The following is a 23,541-nucleotide window of genomic DNA, read 5'->3' on the forward strand; positions in this document are numbered from 1 at the left end:
TTTCAGAATTTAGAAACTAAAACATTTTTCCTTTTTTTTTTCTTTTTTTTGTATATAGATAACGCGAAGAGATATATGATTTCAGATAAGAATAGTTATGAAAATATCTTCAGAAATATCGAGGATATTTATAATGAAGGATACGATGATATTTTAGAATTTCTAATATCGAAAGATGATAAAGAAGATTTGTCCGTAAAGGTTTAGAGTCAGGAGCAAGGTATTCGTTAATGACTTCAGCAGATACTGAATCATTTGTATTCTTTGAAGGCATATTTAGTCTTTGTGATTTGTCTACAGCCTCCTTCACGGTTTGCTCAATTCTTTTTTCAGTACCAAATTTTCTCTTTTTCTGAGCTTTGCCAACACGCTATTCTTTATCGTCAAACTTTTGACTGTTAAGGTCGTTTACAGTTTTTGCTGCTTCATCAGCTTTTTCAACATTCAGAGTATTGATTCGTAGACTGGTTGCTTTTCAGATTTTCAGAATGAAAGCTCATAATTCTAAGAGATGAATGTTATATGTATACATTTGTTGTTCTAGTACAGTTTTGAATTCAAAGTATGGCATTTGAAAGATGTAAGAATCTAAGAGTGATGTTTTCTGTTAAATCTTGGCTTGGATTCTGATTTTTCAAAATCAGAATATGTAATCAATTTTGGATGCGAATGGTTGTTTTGATTTCTAGGAAAGAATGTATATCGTTGTGAAAGTAGTGAGTATAGTTGATGATTTGCTGAATCAGAATCGAAGAATGTAACATATTAATTTTGAATTTATATATCTTTCGGATATTACCTACCCGTTAAAAGTTTCACAAGTAATATTTTGTACCAGAGAATTTTATTACAGTCTTTATGAAAATATATGTATGTATATTTTCTTCAGATGTAATACAGATTTAATGAGTTAATATCATATTAAGCTCATTTGATTTTCGACTGGATTAGACATGAATAATCTCTAAAACATTAAAGATTTCATAAATGTAATCAATACTTCGTTATTCATTTTTATTGATATTTCCTCAGTGAATCATGTTGGTGCTCATGGAACTCTTGCTAACTTCGCAAGGTACGAATGATGTTTTCTGGAAAGTTTCAAGTACATCGAAAATGAAAATGTAAAATCAAACATGTATTTGAATAATACACTTGATTTATTATGAAATGTAATCTATTAAGTCGAAGCAGAGATTATAGTTAATGATTGTTAAGTCATTAACGAAGGATGTACGTCATAGCATATTAATAACATGAACTAACCGAGTAGTTAAGATTCACACGTAATAGCTTGGTACGAAAAGATTTATTTTGATCTCAAAATTCATATATATATATATATATATAAAATATACATATAATTTCTTTAGGGGAAATGAGTTAATACTTCATAACTCGTTGATACAATATACGCGTTGTTGATTTGTGATGATGTTGGTGATTATGGAATTGGCGGAACTTGTAGTGCTACAGGTTTTGCCGGTGTTGGTGATACTGACGGTACTGTTGATGCTACTGGTAAAACAGATCTAGCTTGTAAATCGTGCACCATTCCGATCAGGGTTTTATTTCATCATTTCTATTCGCTCACTCAACTGGTTTAAAATTAGAACTAGAATAAGTAATCTCTAAAACTTTTAGAAACTACATATTCTCTGTAGAATATTTCTCCGATGAAGTTATGAATCAATACTTTATCGTTTGTTTTTGTTGTATTCCTTGGTATCTATGGTGTGTATGACGTTGTTGTTCGTGGGACATTTTGTGATGTTGGATCATGGGATGTGGATGTTATTGGTGGTGGTAATGGTACTGTTGGTGTTGATGATGGTGGTACTGTTGATGCCGGTGATGCTGCTGGTGCTTGTAATCTTCGCACCATATTCTCCAAAGCCACTACCCGAGCGCGAAGCTCGTTGACTTCTTCTACTACACCGGGATGATTGGCGGTTCGGACGAGCGGATGAATAAGATCCAGAATTTGAGATAGTATATAATCATGACAAGATACTCTGGAGATGAGAGAGAAAATGGTATTACGAACAGGTTCGCCGGTAAGTGCTTCAGGTTCTTCGCCAAGAGGGGAATGTGGTGGATGGAAGGGATCACCTTCTTCTTGTCTCCAATGACTAAGTAGGCTACGAACCCATCCCCAATTCATCCAGAATAGGTGATGGCTAATTGGTTGATCCATTCCGGTTACACTGTCTTCGGAATTCAGGTGAATATCCATATCGGAATAGCTGTCGGAGTTTAAGGAATTTGAACTAGATACGGGATCCATCTTGTATAATTAGAGAGATGATTTTTGATATGAAATAGATTATAGAATTTAGATTGGTACTCTTCAATACATAATTTACATATGTATATATAATACTAAAATTCCATAAATCACGGAGGAATTTTTGGAAGATGTCAAGCAAAGTTTACAGTAATAGATATGCTAAGATATGAATTCGTCTGTACACTATGTATGAAATAAATGCAGGAAATGTGTCTAGACTTAAGAATGATAAGCATGTAATTTCTGACAAGAAATGATAAGTAAAACTCGGTAAAAATAGATACGGTCATAGTCCAGACTCACTAATGCATCCTAACAATTACCAGTTAAACACACTAATGCAAATTCTGGTTCCCTATGACCTCAAGCTCTGATACCAACTATGGTGACCCGTCCAAATCCTTTTGGACGAATACATCATTCATTGATTTCATAGTGAGGTTTTGACCTCTATATGATACGTTTTGTAAACATTGCATTCTTTTGAAAAGGCACACCATAAATGAATATATATAAATCCAAGGTTTTCGACGTCTGATGATTTCTACATATAGACAATCACCGTATATAATAGTTTACAATACTACATCCGTTGATAATGCAGTAAAAATAAGATACATGGTGATGATTTTGTGAATGCAAAGTGTTCTTGAATAAAGCATGTATGATTCCATGCACATATCTTGTATAACGTATAAGCAAACAGCGGAAGACTTCTAGGAACCTGAGAATAAACATGCTAAAAAGTGTCAACACAAAGGTTGGTGAGTTCATAGTTTTAATGTTGCGCATAATCTGTATATAAAGGTAGATCACAAGATTTCAGCTGTTTCATCCAGAAACGTTTATCAAAATATTCTACAAGATTGAGCACCCTGGTAACTAAGCTTTAACGTTATTGTGACCCCCGTACAAAATCAACGTGTACGGATCATCATCAACAGGATCATCACACGGTTACAATACTATATGCTGTTTTAAAACAAGTTTGCATTCATGGAAAGATAACGTTTTACAAAAGATAGCGTGCTTCTATGAATAGAAAGCAATTAACATAAGTACGAGACCCAAGGGTCATTACAAATTCATTGTTCAAAAGTAACTTAGTTTGTGAATGCAAGGTAAAAGTTTCATGCAGAGACATCTCTAATCAAAGCAGCGGGAGTCTACACAGCAAGTCTAACAATGAGACTAATACAGCGAAAGCATCAAACGTCTAAGCACCTAAGAATTAACATGCTAAAAAAGTCAACACGAATGTTGGTGAGCTATAGTTTAATTGTAACAGTAATGTAATGTAGGCCACGAGATTTCGTATTCAAAATAGTATGAAAAGTATATGCTTAACTGTGGGCACTTGGTAACTAACTTAACGTAAATATCACCCCCTAATAGTACACTTGGCAAGTGCGTATGTTCTCGAAGTATTAAACACCCGTTAAATGCTAGCATGACTAGCCCGAGTGGGGATGTCAAACCCTATGGATCCATATCTAAGATTCGCGTTCACAGGTTCAAAAACCAATGACTAAACATTACCGAGCTAAGGGGAAAGTTTATGCCGTTATATCACCTACACATATATAATAAGTTTAAGTACTCACGCCTAGTAAGTAAAACATAAAAAGTGCATGTATTCTCAGTCCCAAAAATAGTTAAAGTAAAAAGGGAGCTATAACTCACAGTGAAAATGCGGTAAAAGTCGATACAAGGTAAGTAAGCAAGTAAGTCGGTCCGAAAGGTCCTCAACCTAAGTCAAAAGTTACTAAGTCAGTAAGTTGTCCCAAAAGGGTTTAAAAGTACGTAAGTTAAATCATAAGTGTCATCATCATCAACATCATACGTAAAAAGTAAAGTAAGATTTAAATCAAGAATAGAGATCGAAACAAAGGCTGACTTCGTTCAGCTTCTACAACATCTATACAAACTGAAATGACATGAGACCAGTGTCCAAGGCTCCGTATATGAGTCCTCTAACCGGTGACCAATTTCCAGAACCTAACTCATCTTCATTTGACCGTGGCGACGGTTTAAGTGCGAGTAGGTCAGAAATTTTAGCACAACGTTACAAGGGCGTAGTGACTTTCGGAAGGCTATAAATCCTAAACCGTATATCGGATTAAGATGAGGCCTAAATGGAAAATCATATAATCGAACCGAACTAACTGAAAATCTACTTTTCCAGTAGACCAGGTGACTGATCAGATCCAGAAAACAGTAAACAATGCTCCGGTTGGGTTCTTGGTGCTTGATGCTCATCACGGTTCTCATCCTTGATGCTTATAGCTTCAAGTGTACAACTTGTTGATGTGTTTGCATCACTATGAACAAGGTTCTACCATCAACACACAATGATCAAGACTAAGAATCAAAACACAACTCATGTGAGAGTTTGAGCAAGGTAATGAACCAAAGTTGCATCACTTTTCTTAGTTTCAACACAATTACAAGTCTTATTAAGCTATAAACTTTGAATTGAACTAAATAAGCAAGACCCTAAGCTAGAGAGCTTAGATCTTAACTAGTCATTAAATATCTTAGACTAAAAAGTCTAGATCCCATGTTCTTGGTGAAACCCTAAGTCAAAACACTTAGACTTTCCACTTTACACAAGCATAAGCTATGAAACTTAGATTTTGTAAAGTAAAGTGAGCATAAATAAATAAATTCTTGTTTTAATAAGTTAGATGACCATAAGTTATATATCTTAGATCAATCTTACATGTGTGAAAGTTATAAACTAGTAAGCCTAAACTTTCTTATTCTTGAGCCTTCAAAGTTAGACTTTGGTTACAAGATTTATGAGATCAAAGTTAACAAGTAATCTTTGACCAAGTAACTCAAACAAATCAAATTCCATAACAATAATAATAGATTTAAAGTTAAAAGTAAACGAGTTCAAGTAAGGATCCTTTATGTAAAAAGATATCAAGTCATAAACTTGAATCTTCATGAAATGAACTTCAAAGTTCCAATACTTGAATATAAAGAAGATCATAAAGTAACTTGATCTTAAAAGTTATAATAAGTTCATGTAGAATTAAAAGCTACAAAACTTTGATCTTTGTTCTTGCTTCTTTATCATAAAAGAGATCAAAGAATGCAAGATCACATGAGGATTGAAGTTATAAAAACCAAAATCCAAAAATAGATATTGATGATGGTGATTTACTGTTTTGGGAAGAAAAAAGGAAGAGAAAAAGATTCAAACCTTCAAGTTTTCTTTAAGAAATGATGAGAGAAAGTAGAGAGAAAATTGAGAGGATAAGTGTGTGTGTTTGAAATGAAGTGAATGAGAATGTAATAAGCGTTAAAAAAAATAATAAAGTGAGGGTGTGTGTGTGGGGTGGCCGACGGCCAAGGGAGCAACGGGGGGGGGGGGACCATGGCTTGCTATTGGATGGTGGTACATGGTGGTGGTTGTACATGTTGGGTGGTTTGAGACATAATACTAGTATTAGTACACAAGCATGCATGATAATTGTCTCATTACTTCATGGACTTAATTATAATTTCATGGGCTAATTAACCCATTAAATGGTCCACTAAGTTGAGTAGGTTGGGCCATGGAAGTCCATTAAGGTGCTAAGTCCATTAAGGTACTAGTAAGCCCAAGTAAACACCTAAGCATAATTAAGGAACCATAAAACTAAGTAATTGTCATTAATAAGCAACAATTACGTTTACGCAGCCATAATATCCCAATCATGGCAAAAGTTTATCGTGTACCAAGTTCGTAGCTCGTTTTAATCAACAAGTGACACTAATGGTCGTAAATGAAATCAAGGATCACGTTAAGTAACCTAGTACTTAAAAACACGTTGTAAGGCATCAACGAAATTAATTAATGAAATTAATGATCCCAGTAGTTAATCTAACTTATTACGCACAAATACGCAGTTTCGTAAAAGTAACAAGTAATAATATAAGTCGAAGAAGTAGGGTCGTTACATTACCCACCTGTTAATTAAAATTTCGTCCCGAAATATAAGCTGAGGTAGATGGTGGAGTCAGAAATAGGTGAGGATACTTCTGCATCATTTGATCCTCTCGTTCCCAAGTAAACTCGGGTCCTCGTTTTGCATTCCATCGGACTCGGACGATAGGAATCTTGTTGCGTTTCAAGGTTTTGACCTCACGGTCCATAATTTTGACGGGTTCTTCCACGAAGTGGAGTTTGTCATCAATCGAAAGCTCTTCTAGTGGTATGACAAGTTCTGGCTCAGCAAGACACTTCTTCAGATTCGACACGTGAAAAGTAGGATGAATGGAGCTCAATTGTGTCAGAAAATCCAAACGGTAAGCAACGGGTCCAATACGCTCCAAGATTTCAAACGGACCAATATATCGCGGGTTTAACTTCCCACGCTCTCCGAAGCGGATTACACCTTTTCAAGGTGCGACTTTCAACATCACGTGGTCAGCCACTTGAAATTCGAAATCTTTACGTTTAAGGTTAGCATAGCTCTTTTGACGATCACGGGCCGTCTTAAGCCTCGCTTGAATTTGAACAATTTTCCCGGTTGTTTCATGAACGAGTTCGGGTCCGGTGATTTGCTTCTCGCCTACTTCGGCCCAACAAATAGGAGATCGGCACTTGCTGCCATACAACGCTTCGAAAGGTGCGACATTAATGCTCGAATGATAGCTGTTGTTGTAAGAAAACTCGGCTAGCGGTAAGTGCTTCTCCCAAGCTTTGCGAAAATTAATAACACAAGCACGCATCATGTCCTCCAAAGTTTGAATAGTGCGTTCGCTTAGTCCGTCGATCTGCGGGTGATATGCGGTACTCATGTCGAGACGTGTTCCCAAGGCTTCTTGCAAAGAACGCCAAAATCTAAAAGCGAAACGGGTATCTCGGTCTGAAATAATCGATAAGGGCATACCATGACGAGATATAATTTCCTTTATGTATAGTTACGCGAGTTTGTCCATCGTATCAGTTTCCTTCATGGCTAAGAAGTGTGCAGATTTGGTAAGATGGTCAATGATAACCCAGATGGTATCATATCCACTCACCGTCTTTTGTAGTTTCGTAATGAAGTCCATTGTTATCCTCTCCCACTTCCATTGCGGGATTTCTGGTTGTTGAAGTAACCCAGATGGCCTTTAATGTTCGACCTTAACCTTCGAACAAGTCAAACACTTCCCAACGTAAGTAGCGACATCCTTATTAAGATTAGGCCACCAATACTGTTCCTTGAGATCGTGGTACATCTTACCAGCTCCTGGATGTATCGAATATCTTGACTTGTGGGCTTCATCTAGAATAAGGCTTCGTAAATCCCCATAACTAGGCACCAAAATCCTTCCGGGAAAATATCGGAGTCCAGTCTCCTTGACTTTGAATCGAGAGATGAGAATGTTCAAGTGCTCATGAGAAATATTCTCCTCCTTGAAAGCCTCATCTTGAGCTACGCGGATCTGGTTATTGAGATTTGAATGAATGGTGATGTTCAAGGCTCGAACATGAAGAGGTACCATTCTCTCCTTTTAGCTTAAGGCATCGGCTACAACATTCGCTTTGCCAGGGTGGTAAAGGAGTTCACAATCATAGTCGTTTAATGTCTCGATCCATCGACGCTGTCTCATATTCAGTTGCTTCTGATCAAAGATGTGTTGGTGGCTTTTGTGGTCGGTGAAGATAGTACTCTTTGTTCCATAAAGGTAATGTCTCCATAGTTTGAGTACGAAAACAACAGCTCCAAGTTCAAGATAGTGCGTTGTGTAATTTCGCTCGTGAATCTTCAGTTGTCGAGAGGCGTAAGCAATAACCTTTGTTCGTTGCATCAACACGCTACCAAAACCATTTTTCGAGTACACAACAAAATCATCACTGCCTTCGGGAAGAGATAGGATAGGTACGGTGGTTAACTTCTGCTTCAAGGTTTGAAATTCCGACTCTTGCTCGGCTTCCCAAACGAACTTCTTCCCTTTATGAGTTAATGCAGTCAAAGGACGTGCAATCAGAGAGAAACCTTCAATGAATCTTCGATAATTACCGGCGAGGCCTAAAAATTGGCGGATATGAGTAGGAGTAGTGGGAGTTTCCCACTTGCTGATAGCTTTGATCTTTGCGAGATCAACTTTGATACCCTGGTTGCTCACAATATGACTGAGAAATTGGACTTCCTTCAACCAAAACTCACACTTGGATAATTTGGCATAAAGTTGCTCTTGTCTCAAGAGTTCTAGCATGAGTCGAAGATGTTGCTCATGTTCTTCTTCACTTCTAGAATAGATGAGGATATCATCTATGAAGACGATAACGAATTCGTCCAGGTATGGCTTGCATACACGATTCATGAGATCCATAAACATGGCAAGTGCGTTGGTCAAACCGAATGGCATCACAAAAAACTCATAATGACCATAACGAGTTCGGAATGCAGTCTTAAGTACATCGCTCTCCTTCACCCTCAACTGGTTATAACCTAATCGTAAATCGATCTTAGAGTAAAAGCTTGATCCTTGCAGCTGATCAAAAATATCGTCAATCCTAGGAAGGGGATACCGATTCTTGATCGTCAACTTGTTGAGTTCGCGGTAATCAATACACATGAGAAAAGATCCGTCCTTCTTCTTTACAAACAAGACAGGTGCGCCCCAAGGCGACGAGCTTGGTTGGATGAATTCGCGATCTAATAGTTCTTGCAGTTGACTCTGCAACTCTTGCATTTCGGAAGGTGCGAGTCGATAAGGTGCGCAAACATGTGCAGCTCCTAGCACTAGGTCAATCTGAAACTCTACTACTCTCGGTGGGGGTAATCCTGGCAGTTCTTCTGGAAAGACGTCTGGAAATTCGTTCACAATTCGCACATCATCTACGCTTTTCTCCTCGGTATCTAACTTCTTCACATGCGCTAAGATAGCAAAATGCCCTTTTCTCACGAACTTCTGTGCTTTCATACAACTAAAAAGGTTCAGCACCGGGCTACATCTCTCTCCGTAAACAATCAATGGTACACCGTCTTCGCGAGGTATAGGAAGAATCTTCTCTCCACAGATAACTTCGGCTTTTACTTTGGACAACCAGTCCATACCAACTATCACATCAAAGCTTCCCAACTTAATGGGTATCAAATCAATCTCAAAATCTATACCAGCTAAGTTTATAATACCTCCTCGACTAATTTGGTCAACTTTCTCAAGTTTTCCATTGGCTACCTCAACAAGCATACTCTCCTTTAAAGGAACTAATGACCAATCTATCCTAGAGCAAAAGTGTCCGCATACATAACTCCTATCGGCACCAGTATCAAACAAGACAGAAGCTAATAGTTTATTGACAGTGAATGTACCTGTAACCAAGTCAGGATCCTCACGGGCATCTCTGGCATTCATGTTGAAGACTCTTCCACGTGCTGGCCAGCCATCCTTCTTTTTGTTAGGACATTCATTCTTAAAGTGACCCTGCTGACCGCATTCAAAACACTTCTTCGGCCCATTTGGATTTGTTCTCACAGCTGGGGTGGTGATCTTACAGTCTTTGCCGATGTGTCCAGTTCTCTTACACTTTTCACATACCATGTTGCAGTATCCAGTGTGATGCTTGTAGCATCTCTTACACTGAGGAAGGGTACCTTTGTAGTTAAGGTTCGAGCTAGGGTTCGGGTTCCTCCAGTCATTGTTCCCTTTGAAATTCTCATACCTCTTAGCTGGGTTCTGGTCAAAAACTTTTCCCTTGTTTTCGTCCCACTTACGTTTCCCATTACTAGCTCCCAATTCTGATCTCGCCTTTTCTGGCTCTTGTTGGGTGATCTGGTTCATTAGGGTGTGCGCCATGCGCATATCTTCCGGGACATTTACTGGCTTCGAAGAGGTGACATTTCCCTGGATGGTCTTGAGAAGTCCCCACAAATACCGTTCCATTCGCTTAAATTCAGGAGTAATCATCGTGGGGCACATCAAAGCCAACTCTAAGTACCTTCGGTTATAGCCATCAAGGTTAGTTCCTACAACTTTCAGTTTCAAAAACTCCGCTTCCATTTTCTGAATTTCGGTTCTGGGGCAATACTCCTCGATCATAGTGTAGTGACCTGAACTTTTCCATGTTTATATATATTAATTGAGATTGATATTTACATGACTAAATGTTTCCAACATGTTAAGTAATCAAACTTGTTAAGACTTGATTAAATGAAATAAGTTTCATATAGACAATTGATCACCCAAGTTGACCGGCGATTCACGAACGTTACAAATTTGTAAAAACTACATGTTGTGGTATATATAGACATATATATATGGTTGACATGAGATTATTATGAGTAAGTAACTCACTAAGTATATTAACAATGTGTGATATACATAAGAAATGAGATTACTAAGTTAAGAAACTTGAAATGATATATATAACGATTATCGTTATGATAACGTCTACTAAATACATATGTATCATATTAAGATATTGATACACTATATTTAACATGATAAAATGATATTTAAATATATCATTAAGTATGTTAACAATGAACTACATATGTAAAAACAAGACTACTAACTCAAGAATTACGAAACGAGACTTATATGTAACGATTATCGTTGTAACGATATTTTAATGTATATATCATATTTAGAGATATTCATACATCATAATATCATAATAACATACTAATTTAACATCACATTTGATATAATAAACATTAGGTTAACAACATTAATTGAGATCGTTAACTTAAAGGTTTCAAAACAACACTTACATGTAACGACTAACGAAGACTTAACGACTCCATTAGAATGTATTTACATGTTGTGTTTTGATATGTATTCTTACACTTTTGAAAGACTTCAAGACACATATCAAAGTACTTCTACTTAACAAAAATGCTTACAATTACATCCTCGTTCAGTTTCATCAACAATTCTACTCGTATGCACCCGTATTCGTACTCGTACAATACACAGCTTTTAGATGTATGTACTATTTTTATATACACTCGAATGATCAGCTCTTAGCAGCCCATGTGAGTCACCTAACACATGTGGGAACCATCATTTGGCAACTAGCATAAAATATCTCATAAAATTACAAAAATATTAGTAATCATTCATGACTTATTTACATGAAAACAAAATTACATATCCTTTATATTTAATCCATATACCAACGACCAAAAACACCTACAAGCACTTTCATTCTTCAATTTTCTTCATCTAATTGATCTCTCTCAAGTTCCATCTTCAAGTTCTAAGTGTTCTTCATAAATTCCATAAGTATAGTTTCATAAAAATCAAGAATACTTCCAAGTTTGCAAGTCTACTTCCAAGCTTTCTAATCCATTTCAAGTAATCATCTAAGATCAAGGAACCTTTGTTATTTACAGTAGGTTATCTTTCTAATTCAAGGTAATATTCATATTCAAACTTTGATTCAATTTCTACAACTATAACAATCTTATTTCGAGTGAAAATCTTACTTGAACTGTTTTCGTGTCATGATTCTGCTTCAAGAACTTTCAAGCCATCCAAGGATCCTTTGAAGCTAGATCCATTTTTCTCATTTCCAGTAATTTTATCCAGAAAAATTGAGGTAGTAATGATATTCATAACATGATTCGATTCATACATATAAAGCTATATTCGAAGGTTTAAACTTGTAATCACTAGAACATAGTTTAGTTAATTCTAAACTTGTTCGCAAACAAAAGTTAATCCTTCTAACTTGACTTTTAAAATAAACTAAACACATGTTCTATATCTATATGATATGCTAACTTAATGATTTAAAACCTGGAAACACGATGAACACCATAAAATCGGATATACGCCGTCGTAGTGAAACCGGGGGCTGTTTTGGTTTGGATAATTAAAAACTATGATAAACTTTGATTTAAAAGTTGTTCTTCTGGGAAAATGATTTTTCATATGAACATGAAACTATATCTAAAAATCTTGGTTAAAATCAAAGTGAAAGTATGTTTTTCAAAATGGTCATCAAGATGTCGTTCTTTCGACGGGAATGACTACCTCTTTAGTAATTGACATGTAACTTAAATTTCCAAATATAAACCTATAATTTTTCTGTTTGGATTCTTAAATTATAGTTCAATATGAAACCATAGCAATTTGATTCACTCAAAACGGATTTAAAATGAAGAAGTTATGGGTAAAACAAGATTGGATATTTTTGATCTTTTTAGCTACGGGAAATGTTTAACAAATCTATACAAATCATATCCTAGCTAACTTATATTGTATTATACATGTATTCTAATATATTATGTAATCTTGGGATACCATAGACACGTTTGCAAATGTTTTAACATATCATATCGACCCATGTATATATATTATTTGGAACAACCATAGACACTCTATATGCAATAATGTTGGAGTTAGCTATACAGGGTTGAGGTTGATTCCAAAAATATATATACTTTGAGTTGTGATCTAGCCTGAGACGTGTATACACTGGGTCGTGGATTGATTCAAGATAATATATATCAATTTATTTCTGTATGTCTAACTGTAGACAACTAGTTGTAGGTTATTAACGAGGACAGCTGACTTAATACACTCAAATCTTTAAAACATAATAAAAATGGTTGTAATTATATTTTGGTCATATTTTGATATATATGTACATATTTTTATAGGTTCATGAATCGATCCGTGGCCAAGTCTTATTTTCGAGGAAGGACATATCTGTGAAAGTGAGTTATAGTCCCACTTTTAAAATCTAATATTTTTGGGATGAGAATACATGCAGGTTTTATAAATGATTTACAAAATAGACACAAGTACGTGAAACTACATTCTATGGTTGAATTATCGAAATCGAATATGCCCCTTTTTATTAAGTCTGGTAATCTAAGAATTAGGGAACATACACCCTAATTGACGCGAATCCTAAAGATAGATCTATTGGGCCTAACAAACCCCATCCAAAGTACCGCATGCTTTAGTACTTCAAAATTTATATCATATCCGAAGGGTGTCCCGGAATGATGGGGATATTCTTAAATATGCATCTTGTTAATGTCGGTTACCAGGTGTTCACCATATGAATGATTTTTATCTCTATGTATGGGATGTGTATTGAAATATGAAATCTTGTGGTCTATTGTTACGATTTGATATATATAGGTTAAATCTATAACTCACCAACATTTTTGTTGACGTTTAAAGCATGTTTATTCTCAGGTGAATACTAAGAGCTTCCGCTATTGCATACTAAAATAAGGACAAGATTTGGAGTCCATGTTTGTATGATATTGTGTAAAAATTGCATTCAAGAAACATATGTCGATGTAATATATTTCTATTATAAACCATTATGTAATGGTCATGTGTAAACAGTATATTTTAGATTATCATTATTTGATAATCTACGTAATGATTTTAAAACCTTTATTGATAAAATAAAGGTTATGGTTGTTTTAAAAATGAATGCAGTCTTTGAAAAACGTCTCATATAGAGGTCAAAACCTCGCAACGAAATCAATTAATATGGAACGTTTATAATCAATATGAATGAGACATTTCAGTTGGTATCCGAGCGTTGGTCTTAGAGAACCAAAAAATTTTCATTAGTGTGTCTTATCGAGTTTGTTAGGATGCATTAGTGAGTCTGGACTTCGACCGTGTTTTCTTTAAAAATGATTGCTTAACATTTTTGTTGGAAACTATATATTATTAACATGTAAATATTATGTGATATATTAATCTCTTAACATGTTTGATATTGTGTGATAGATGTCTACCTCTAGCACAAATCCCATTGACTCACCTAATAATAACGAAGAGTCGAATATATATTGGCAAGATTCACAAGTTCCCGAAGAACCGGAAGAAGAGGAAACGGAACTGGAAGAAGAGGAACCGGAAGAAGAGGAACCGGAAGAAGAATAGGTTCCGGAGGGGGGAATAGTAGGAACCACAGAAAACTGGTCAAATAAAAGAAAATCCTCAACCAATGGACCAAAGTTAATAATGGTCAATGGTGTTTTCGCTAAGGAAGCAAAATATTGGGAAAATTACCAATTTTTCGATGAATCGGATCCTAATGAGGATTCCGATGATGTTATAGAAATTACCCCGACCCAATTTAATGAGGCAAAAGAAAATAAAAAGGGAAAAGACATCAAAATAGAGAAATCTGATTCCGACCCCGATGAACTTTATATGTACCGTCAACACCCGTATTTTCAATATCGTGACAATAACCCGGGAACCTCTAAACCACCAGGTTTTTCTAAACCAATGTGGAAAACGACGACTCGTATTAGAGGAACATCATATATCCCTAAAAGATTAGGAAACAGAACCAAGTCCGAAGAAGAAGAAACCAGTGATTCAGATTAGAGGGGTGTGAGCATGTTGTGTAATAAATGTATTGTAGTGTACTTGTACTTTTATGTTCTATGTAAAAATTGCTTGTATTGTTTGTTATTACGAATCTAATCCTTGTCTATTTTACAGTATAAAAACAAAATGGACGTTAAGGGTAGACAACCGAATATTTTAGAAGACCTACCAGAGGATATGATTGAGGAAATCTTGTCTAGAGTCGGTCAGAATTCATCAGCACATTTAGTTATGGCGAAATTAACTTGTCAAACATTTGAAGACTTTCCAGAAATGCTTTAGTTTATAAAAGGCTTTCCTTTGATAGGTGGGGTATATCACATTGGGGAGACTTTAAGTTACGCCGTGTTTTCTTTAAAGCGTTAAATGCGGGGAACCTGAAAGGACCCGTCCTAATCCATCTGGACGAAGTCATCAATATCTGGTTCCATTGCGATGATCGACTCCAAATAATGTCTTTAAAATGAGCAAATGCACAGCGGAAGATTTCTTTCATACCTGAGAATAAACATGCTTTCAAGTGTCAACCAAAAGGTTGGTGAGTTCATAGGTTTATCATAAACAGTAAAATTCTTCATTTTGATAGACGACAAGATTTAATGTGCATGGTACAAATGGGCCCGAATCCTATACCCACCTGTAATGTACATGCGATATCTTTTAAATACAGTACACCTTTCTCGTATACGAAACCATTTTTCAAAAATCTTAGTAACCGTTCACATATCTTGTGCACAAAAATAATATACACATAACCTGTGTATAAAATCATTCTCTCAATACATAACATTCATATCAATTGGTGGCAATTATCATGTCCACATAATTCAATGGTGGCAATTATCATGTCCACATAATTCAACGGTGACAATTATCATGTCCACATAATTCAATAATAATCCGCAGAACTTCTGTCTGCATAATAATTCATGCGAGGAATGTTTTGATTGTGTCTATCTCATCAAACATTTATAAAAGCATTTCATGTATTCGCAGTTCAAAATATATTTCAAAAACATTTAATAAAGCAGTTATAAAAACAGCGCATGTATTCTCAGTCCCAAAAATATAAAGAGTAAAAGGGAGCAAATGAACTCATGCATATAAATATTGTAAACCAGTTAATAAAGCATTTGCATGTATTCTCAGCCCAAAAATGTAATGAGTAAAAAGAGAGCAAATGAGACTCACGCATATAAATATTGTAAAACAGTTAATGAAGCATTTGCATGTATTCTCAGCCCAAAAATGTAAAGAGTAAAAGGGAGCAAATGAAACTCACGATACGATATTTTGTAGTAAAAATATGCATACGACTGAACTGAAAAAAGCAAGGTTGGCCTCGGATTCACGAACCTTAAATATGTTGTAGCTTCCATGGTTGATTAAATAAAAATAATTTTAAGTCACTGCCTAGATTTGATCTCACAACCCCTCGTTTAACGACCAATACCCTTAACCATTGAACTGTCTATGCTTTCCGTTTTAATTACTGCATTTAATTTCTTATAACCCATTTTCTTTCTGTTTCTTTCCTTATTTTTCTTCTTAATCACAGCTCGATCAAATGGTCATACACCCATACAATACCAATGTCAATATTAATCAAATAATTTGTGCATCTTCTTCAATTTATATCGTCCTCATCTATTCAACATCCCCCATATTATATCGAACGTGAGCCAACAACATTAGGTCCACTAGTAGAGATAAATGGGCTTTCATGTTACAAGTTAGTCCATTATGTGATCCAGCAGAAAGATTAAAAAGGGTCCATTGGTTTTATAAATATTGGATCATATATGTTCGTGAGATTAAAAGAATTTAACATGGAGTTCGACAGGAGCAAACGACGGTATTCAATATCTTCTGGTCTCATCCATTCGGCTATTGTCACCATTATTTCTTCTTGATGTATCAACTGTCCCAACAACAAGTGGGTCTTGTTCGAACCGTAATTTAAATGATAAGAAACAATAACAGATTATGGTGACGTTTGCTCGTAAGAGGAAGAAAACTAAAAGAAATAGTGATAGTTTTCGAATTGTAACAAGAAGTAGCAACAGACTTTGTGGTTTAGTGGTGGTTTTGTTTGGTTTTGCAGGTGATGGGTGTCGACCGAAGGGTAAACAGAAGGTAAAATATAGCATTGAGTGGTTGTGATGGTGGGTTTAAAATAGAAACAGAAACCTCGAGCAGGAAGCAGGAAGACAGTTTAAACAAACGGCCCAATTTGTATCAAGTTCAAATTTAAGTGGCCCAACAATGAAATCAGTTTACACAGCCCAACCATTTCAGTTTTAATCAGCAACAAAGCTTCGGATTCCTTATTGAAAGGATGTGATTGTGCACCTCATGTCTGGCTCCACATAATTAATTGCATTAATATTTAATCATTAAGTTACATAAGTGATAAACACTTATGGGGCACTTGTCGGTCACAAGGAAAAAAAAGAAAGAGAGGACACACATGTAAGTTTAAAACAAGAACATAATATCATCGCTTTTTTTATACCCGTATATCATCCTTAACCATCATCTTAATATTCGCAATTATCCTCACTTATTCATGAGTTTTTACTCTCACAGAAGCATCACAGCAACGGCAATAATAATATAAATAATTAAGGTGGTTTTATGGTAGAGCTTGGGAGAGAGAGAAAAAAAATATTGAAGAAGGTGGTGGCGATTTATGGTGGGTTCAAGGTATACAAGCTTGGTGACGGGTTGATGATAAAAAGGTGGTGATAAGTTATCGTAGATTAGGCTGGATAAAAAAAATATACGAAACTCTCAATAGTAGTCATGATGGTGATCAACGAAGAAAATAGGAAGTGAGATATGTGGTGGCGGTTTACTTGGTGATTGATATGGTGGTGGGTTGTGATCGAAGGTGTTGATGAAGGTTCACGATGGTTGTGATGACCCGGGAATTTCCGACCAATTTTAAACTTTAATCTTTGTATGTTACTGACACGATAAGCAAAAAAATTTGTAATGTTGAGTCTCGAAAGTTTTAAAATCTATATTCATGTAATCAATTACCTTTTGACCATGCCTGACGATTCACGAACAATTATTTGTAAATAAATATGTATATATATATGTGTATATATATATATATATATATATATATATATATATATATATATATATATATATATATATATATATATATATATATATATATGCACATGGTTTCTATACCTAACTAATATTATATGAAATATATAAGTATTAAATTTTCAATATGTGATATTATGTATAATAGATGTTATTAAATATTATCTCAACAATCATCCCGGAGGAATTGAAGAAGTCAACGAGTTTCACACCTGAGAAATGATTTTGAAAAATATGGTGCAAAATGTACCAGCTTCAGCAACATTACCGACACCAACAGTACCACCAACAACAACATCCGCATCTCAAGCCTCAATTTCACAATCTATCTCACGAACATCAACGTCATACACAATATAGATACCAAGGAGTACCAACAGCAATTAACAATGAAGTATTGAACCATAACTTCATTAATATTATGCGAAGAATATGTGGATCCTAATAATTAACGATGAAGTATTGAACCATAACTTCATTAATATTCTGTGAAGAATATGTGGATCCTAGTAATTAACGATGAAGTATTGATCCATAACTTCATTAATATTCTGCGAAGAATATGTGGATCCTAATAGTTTTAGAGATTACTTATTCTAGCTCAAATCGAAAATCAAATGAGTCTAATATTATATTGACTCATTAAATCCATGACTACATCTGAAGAAAATATATATGTATATATATTTTCATAAAGATTGTGATTAAAAAAAAAAATCTTTCGTAAAAACTGTTAATGATGAAAATATTTTAACGGGTAGGTAATACCCGAGGAATATTTAAGATTTCACATTAATAAGTTACATTGTACATTCTTCAAATCTGATTAAATAGTCATTTCCTATCCTACTTACATCCACTGATAAATGAATCCGTTCACCACAGAATAACCATTTCTATTCAAATTTCATATTTGGATTTTGACCTATCAGAATCCAACAAGTGGCATAATGAAGAAAACATTTGACCAAATAAAATTTGTTAGAAACAAACAAATTAACTATGAGAAATTTTGTTAAGAATCCACGCTAACAATATCCTAGCTAACTGTTCAGCTGTGGACTAATCAACCGAGGACTGCCAACAGTGGACAATAAAAATGAATTAAAATATTAATTATAACATATGAAACTAAATAATTCTTCAAGTTTGCCACTTGATTTCATCTTAAACCTCATTTGTATCTTGACAATTGCAATCTGTGTTCAAACCTTTCGTGATTCTTGAAAACACCTAAATCGAGAGGACGAACCAATCGCATTTCATATACGGAAGAAAAGACTTACGCATATAGCTATGCACCTGAAAGCATTCGAAACCCGAGAAAACATTTAACACGTATCTGTACTAATTCCTTTAGTGTTATTATTACCGAAAACAACTTTGATCTCATTTCCAAATTAGCTAATTTTGTCACAGCTCCAGCAAATCAACATCGACCTTTTGTTTGAATAAACTCTATTATAACCTTGATTTATAAGTTTGCCTTTCGTCAGCGTTACCGTGGAACAGTTTACACCCCATCACATTATCAGAAAACTTAGCAGCAACTTCATTACTCATTGACTTAAGTCTCTCCGAAGAACCATTATGGTTGTTCATTAAAACCATACCATATACTCATCCATATCTTATAATGAGAATTGCCATACCAAGTATCGAGAAATCAGCAATCAGTATTTTGAATCTCGCAGCATTTCTACATCAAAAGTTATATATACATATTACATTTATCTCATAGAATTACGAACTTTCATTCTGAAATTCTGAAATTCTGAAAAGCACTTTAGCTTACGAACAGATCTCTGAGTTCTGAAAAATGAATCGAGCAAACATGAAGGAGACCGAGGATAAATACAAGGACTAAACCCTATACTTAAAGAATCCTGATGATTCTGTTTCTGATGAAATCTTTAGCGAATACCTTACTCCTTAACCACTCTAAATCATCGTGAATGAATTTCTTCATCACAATTTGATTCTGAAATCCTATGATATCATCGTACCTTTCTTTATTAATATCCTCAATATTTCTGAAGATATCTTCATAAATATTCTCGTTCGATATTAATTATCTCTCTGCGCTATCCGTATTATATCATAAAAGGAAACTGTTTTAGTTTCTATATTCTGCGAACCTTCGAGTTTATATTATGAATGTTTTTGAAGTAGTGTTGGGAACTGATGCATGAATTAGTATAATATAATGACACTTGATCAACGTGATTATATTACAGTAAATCATGCTGAGTTTCTAATGGAACGTGATGATTCATAGAACATACCGTCATCATGTGCCATTTACACGACTCTTACATTCTAACCAATCTCCAAACATATTAAGAACATATTTTCTTAATAGTTCTATCTTTCCGGATATTCTGGTAATTTACCAAATCAAGATCGTGACATTACGATTGCTTTCTTAGAACATTAACTATGTTCATTCAAAACTTCATACCTATGAATTCTGGACCATTACTCGCTTGACATGAAGTCGGGAAGAGGAGACAAAAGTATGGAACTCTTGAATATAAAAGGAAATATAAAGCTCGATAACAACACATAAATTACAAACCGTGTATATCAATACGTATTGCAACGTAAAGACACGGGAAAATTAATAACACTATAATCTCAAGATAATAGTAGAAGTAAATAAAATCCTCTGGTGGAAGATGAAAGAGAAGAATGACAGATATGAAAGTTAAGAGTATATCAAGGATCAGAATGGGATGGAGCATATTGACAAATGTTTTAAAGTATGAATTAAGGAGAAAGAATAGAAGATGTGAGATATGTAAAATAAGGAAACAAAGGGGGTGGATTTATAGTGAAATATCCGACAAAGCAATCGAAACAGATTATTGCATTTAATCAAAGAAGGTCCTGATTTCCTAAATCGCCGAAGAACCAAATCTTATTACGAAGATTTTCTTTAAATCCATTAAATTTCGGAAACCAATCATAACTACGTCACCGGTTAAAACGAATTTACGTTTACTCATCTCACTCTTTTGTGATAGCTTCACTCATAAGCTTCGAGTAATCGAATTATCTTATCCATATTACTCAACAGTAAGAAAACTCTATTTATCAGCTCATATTCATCATGAAAACATTTTTATAGTTAGCCATGACGACCTCGATCAAATTTCAGGACGAAATTTCTTTAACGGGTAGGTACTGTGATGACCCGGGAATTTCCGACCAATTTTAAACTTTAATCTTTGTATGTTTCCGACACGATAAGCAAAAAAATTTGTAATGTTGAGTCTCGAAAGTTTTAAAATCTATATTCATGTAATCAATTACCTTTTGACCATGCCTGACGATTCACGAACAATTATTTGTAAATAAATATGTATATATATATATATATATATATATATATATATATATATATATATATATATATATATATATATATATATATATATATATATATATATATATATATATATATATATATATATAAATATATGCACATGGTTTCTATACCTAACCAATATTATATGAAATATATAAGTATTAAATAATCAATATGTGATATTATGTATAATAGATGTTATTAAATATTACATACTTAATAATATGTAAAAGCAATATATTAAATTACTAAAGGATAAAAATATAATTGTCATATTTATAATATTAGTACTTTCATTAAAATAAAGATTTATATCAATATCAGTATTAATAGTATCATTAATATTATTATATAGATATGAAATTTGATACAATAAAATTGTTATAATTATTACTAATATTAGTGTTACCATTATTAATAAAATTATTATTATACATAATGATAAATTATGAATTTTGTCATTTTAAATTTCATTATTATTATTAAAAACTAATAGTTAACATTAATAATTGTATAATTATTATTATTATTATTATTATTATGTTCCTTTATATATTTAATATACAAATATACATATATAGTTATACAAATAAAGATATATGTAAATATATATACAGATGCAAATTACAGTTACAAATATATATGGATAAATATGTGTATACAGTTATGTAAATAAATAAATACGATGTATATACATATATAAACATGGTATATACATATATAGATGCAGAGAAATTGCATATTCAGTTTCCCATCGTTTTCAATACTCTATGTAATTTGTTTCTGTCTCTAAAGATCTGTACTAACGATTCTAATATCAGTAATATCCAATAATCGTTATCCATCATATTCAACCTTTTGTATTTTTTTCTTCTTTATGTCCTTCATGTCTACGTGAGTAAAGGGCGACTTCAATTATCAATACAAAACAAACAACGATCATATCATATATACTACTTCAATTATTAAATTACAATCTATATCTAATTCGATCTTCACAATGCAAATGGGAATCAAATTTAACGAAAACAAAACTCACACAATCATTTACAATCACCATCTCCTTCACCTTTTCTCTATGACTCTCTCTTATATTTCTTTGTGTATTCGAATCACTTCAACATAAACCGCCACCAACATCATATTATTATTGCTACTGCAGTTCCACTTTGAATCCATGTCACTGTTGTCTGCTACAACTGCTATACAAGTTCTGTTTTAAGCCGAAAACCCAAACAGCCATCACCTTTTCTGCTACTTTACTTGCAGCCAAAAGCAACCCAAACTGCCACCTTTCGATATAACCACACTCCCACTCCCACTCCCCGTTTTGTTCTTACTGTACCAACTCCTAATACGATCGAATAAAACTCCATAAAAGGCTGTTGTAAGCGTGTCTTTTTCTTTCCCTCATATTGCTATAGCTTCGTTTTTTCTTCTTCTGTTGAACATAAGTGAAATGAGAATGATTGAGCATGTTTATTATTTTGAAAAATTGATGAAATGGTGTAATAAACATTGCATTTTAAATAGACTAGTGGGACAAAGGAAGAGCTTATGACCAATACACTAATCAAACAAAACCCCACTTCACCCACTACTTAAAGCTATTAAGTTGTGCTTAACCAAATATCACGTTCGAAATATTCTAATACCTCATCACCGATTTTTTTTATTATTTTTGTTTCCCATTTGTTGGACATGTGCTAATGGTGGACCAAGTATCTATTAACTTTACGTACCAAATCTTATCTGGTAATGGCAATTGGGACTTAGTTGATGGAAGCCAATCTTAGACTTTTAAAAATTCAAAACAGGCCATACTATTTTTGATAGGCCACGAATTTGTTTATTGGTTGGTCGAGGAGCATACATCATCATATGGATTATGGGTACTTGATTAAACAAATTTAGTTATAACGCAAGTGGGTTTGTGCTCTTTTTCTTTTTGCCGACACCCAAAAACAATACCACAAGCGTGGGTCACGTTCAAGAATTAGATGGATACAACTAATGTTTTGATTAGTTAATACATATTCTTTTTCTACATTGGTTACCGAATTATAGATAGGTTAGTAGCCACGTTCTATTATTTTTTATACTCAGCCGTGAATTAAGTAGGAGGTGAGTAGAATATTGAGGATGATGAAGATAACGAGGATGATAATGTTTCTGTTTTCCTTCGGCTACTACTGCTACCCTACGCTTTGCTGCATGTATTCTGTACAAAAACCCAATACAAATAAATGCTACGGTGGAGTTTAAAAGAAGAAGAAAAGGAACCGAAATTTTTTATTTGTCTTGGGTCAATTAAACTTGCTTTGGGATGTATTGGGTTATCATGTCGGTTTACAATTGGGCCGTGACATAATAAGGTTTTGGGCTATGGATTTTTGATCGAGTTCAAATCTGGATGAAATAGATGAATACGGAAATAAGGATAAAAGAA

This window comes from Rutidosis leptorrhynchoides, chromosome 2, assembly GCF_046630445.1.
Source record: "Rutidosis leptorrhynchoides isolate AG116_Rl617_1_P2 chromosome 2, CSIRO_AGI_Rlap_v1, whole genome shotgun sequence".
Taxonomy (NCBI): domain Eukaryota; kingdom Viridiplantae; phylum Streptophyta; class Magnoliopsida; order Asterales; family Asteraceae; genus Rutidosis; species Rutidosis leptorrhynchoides.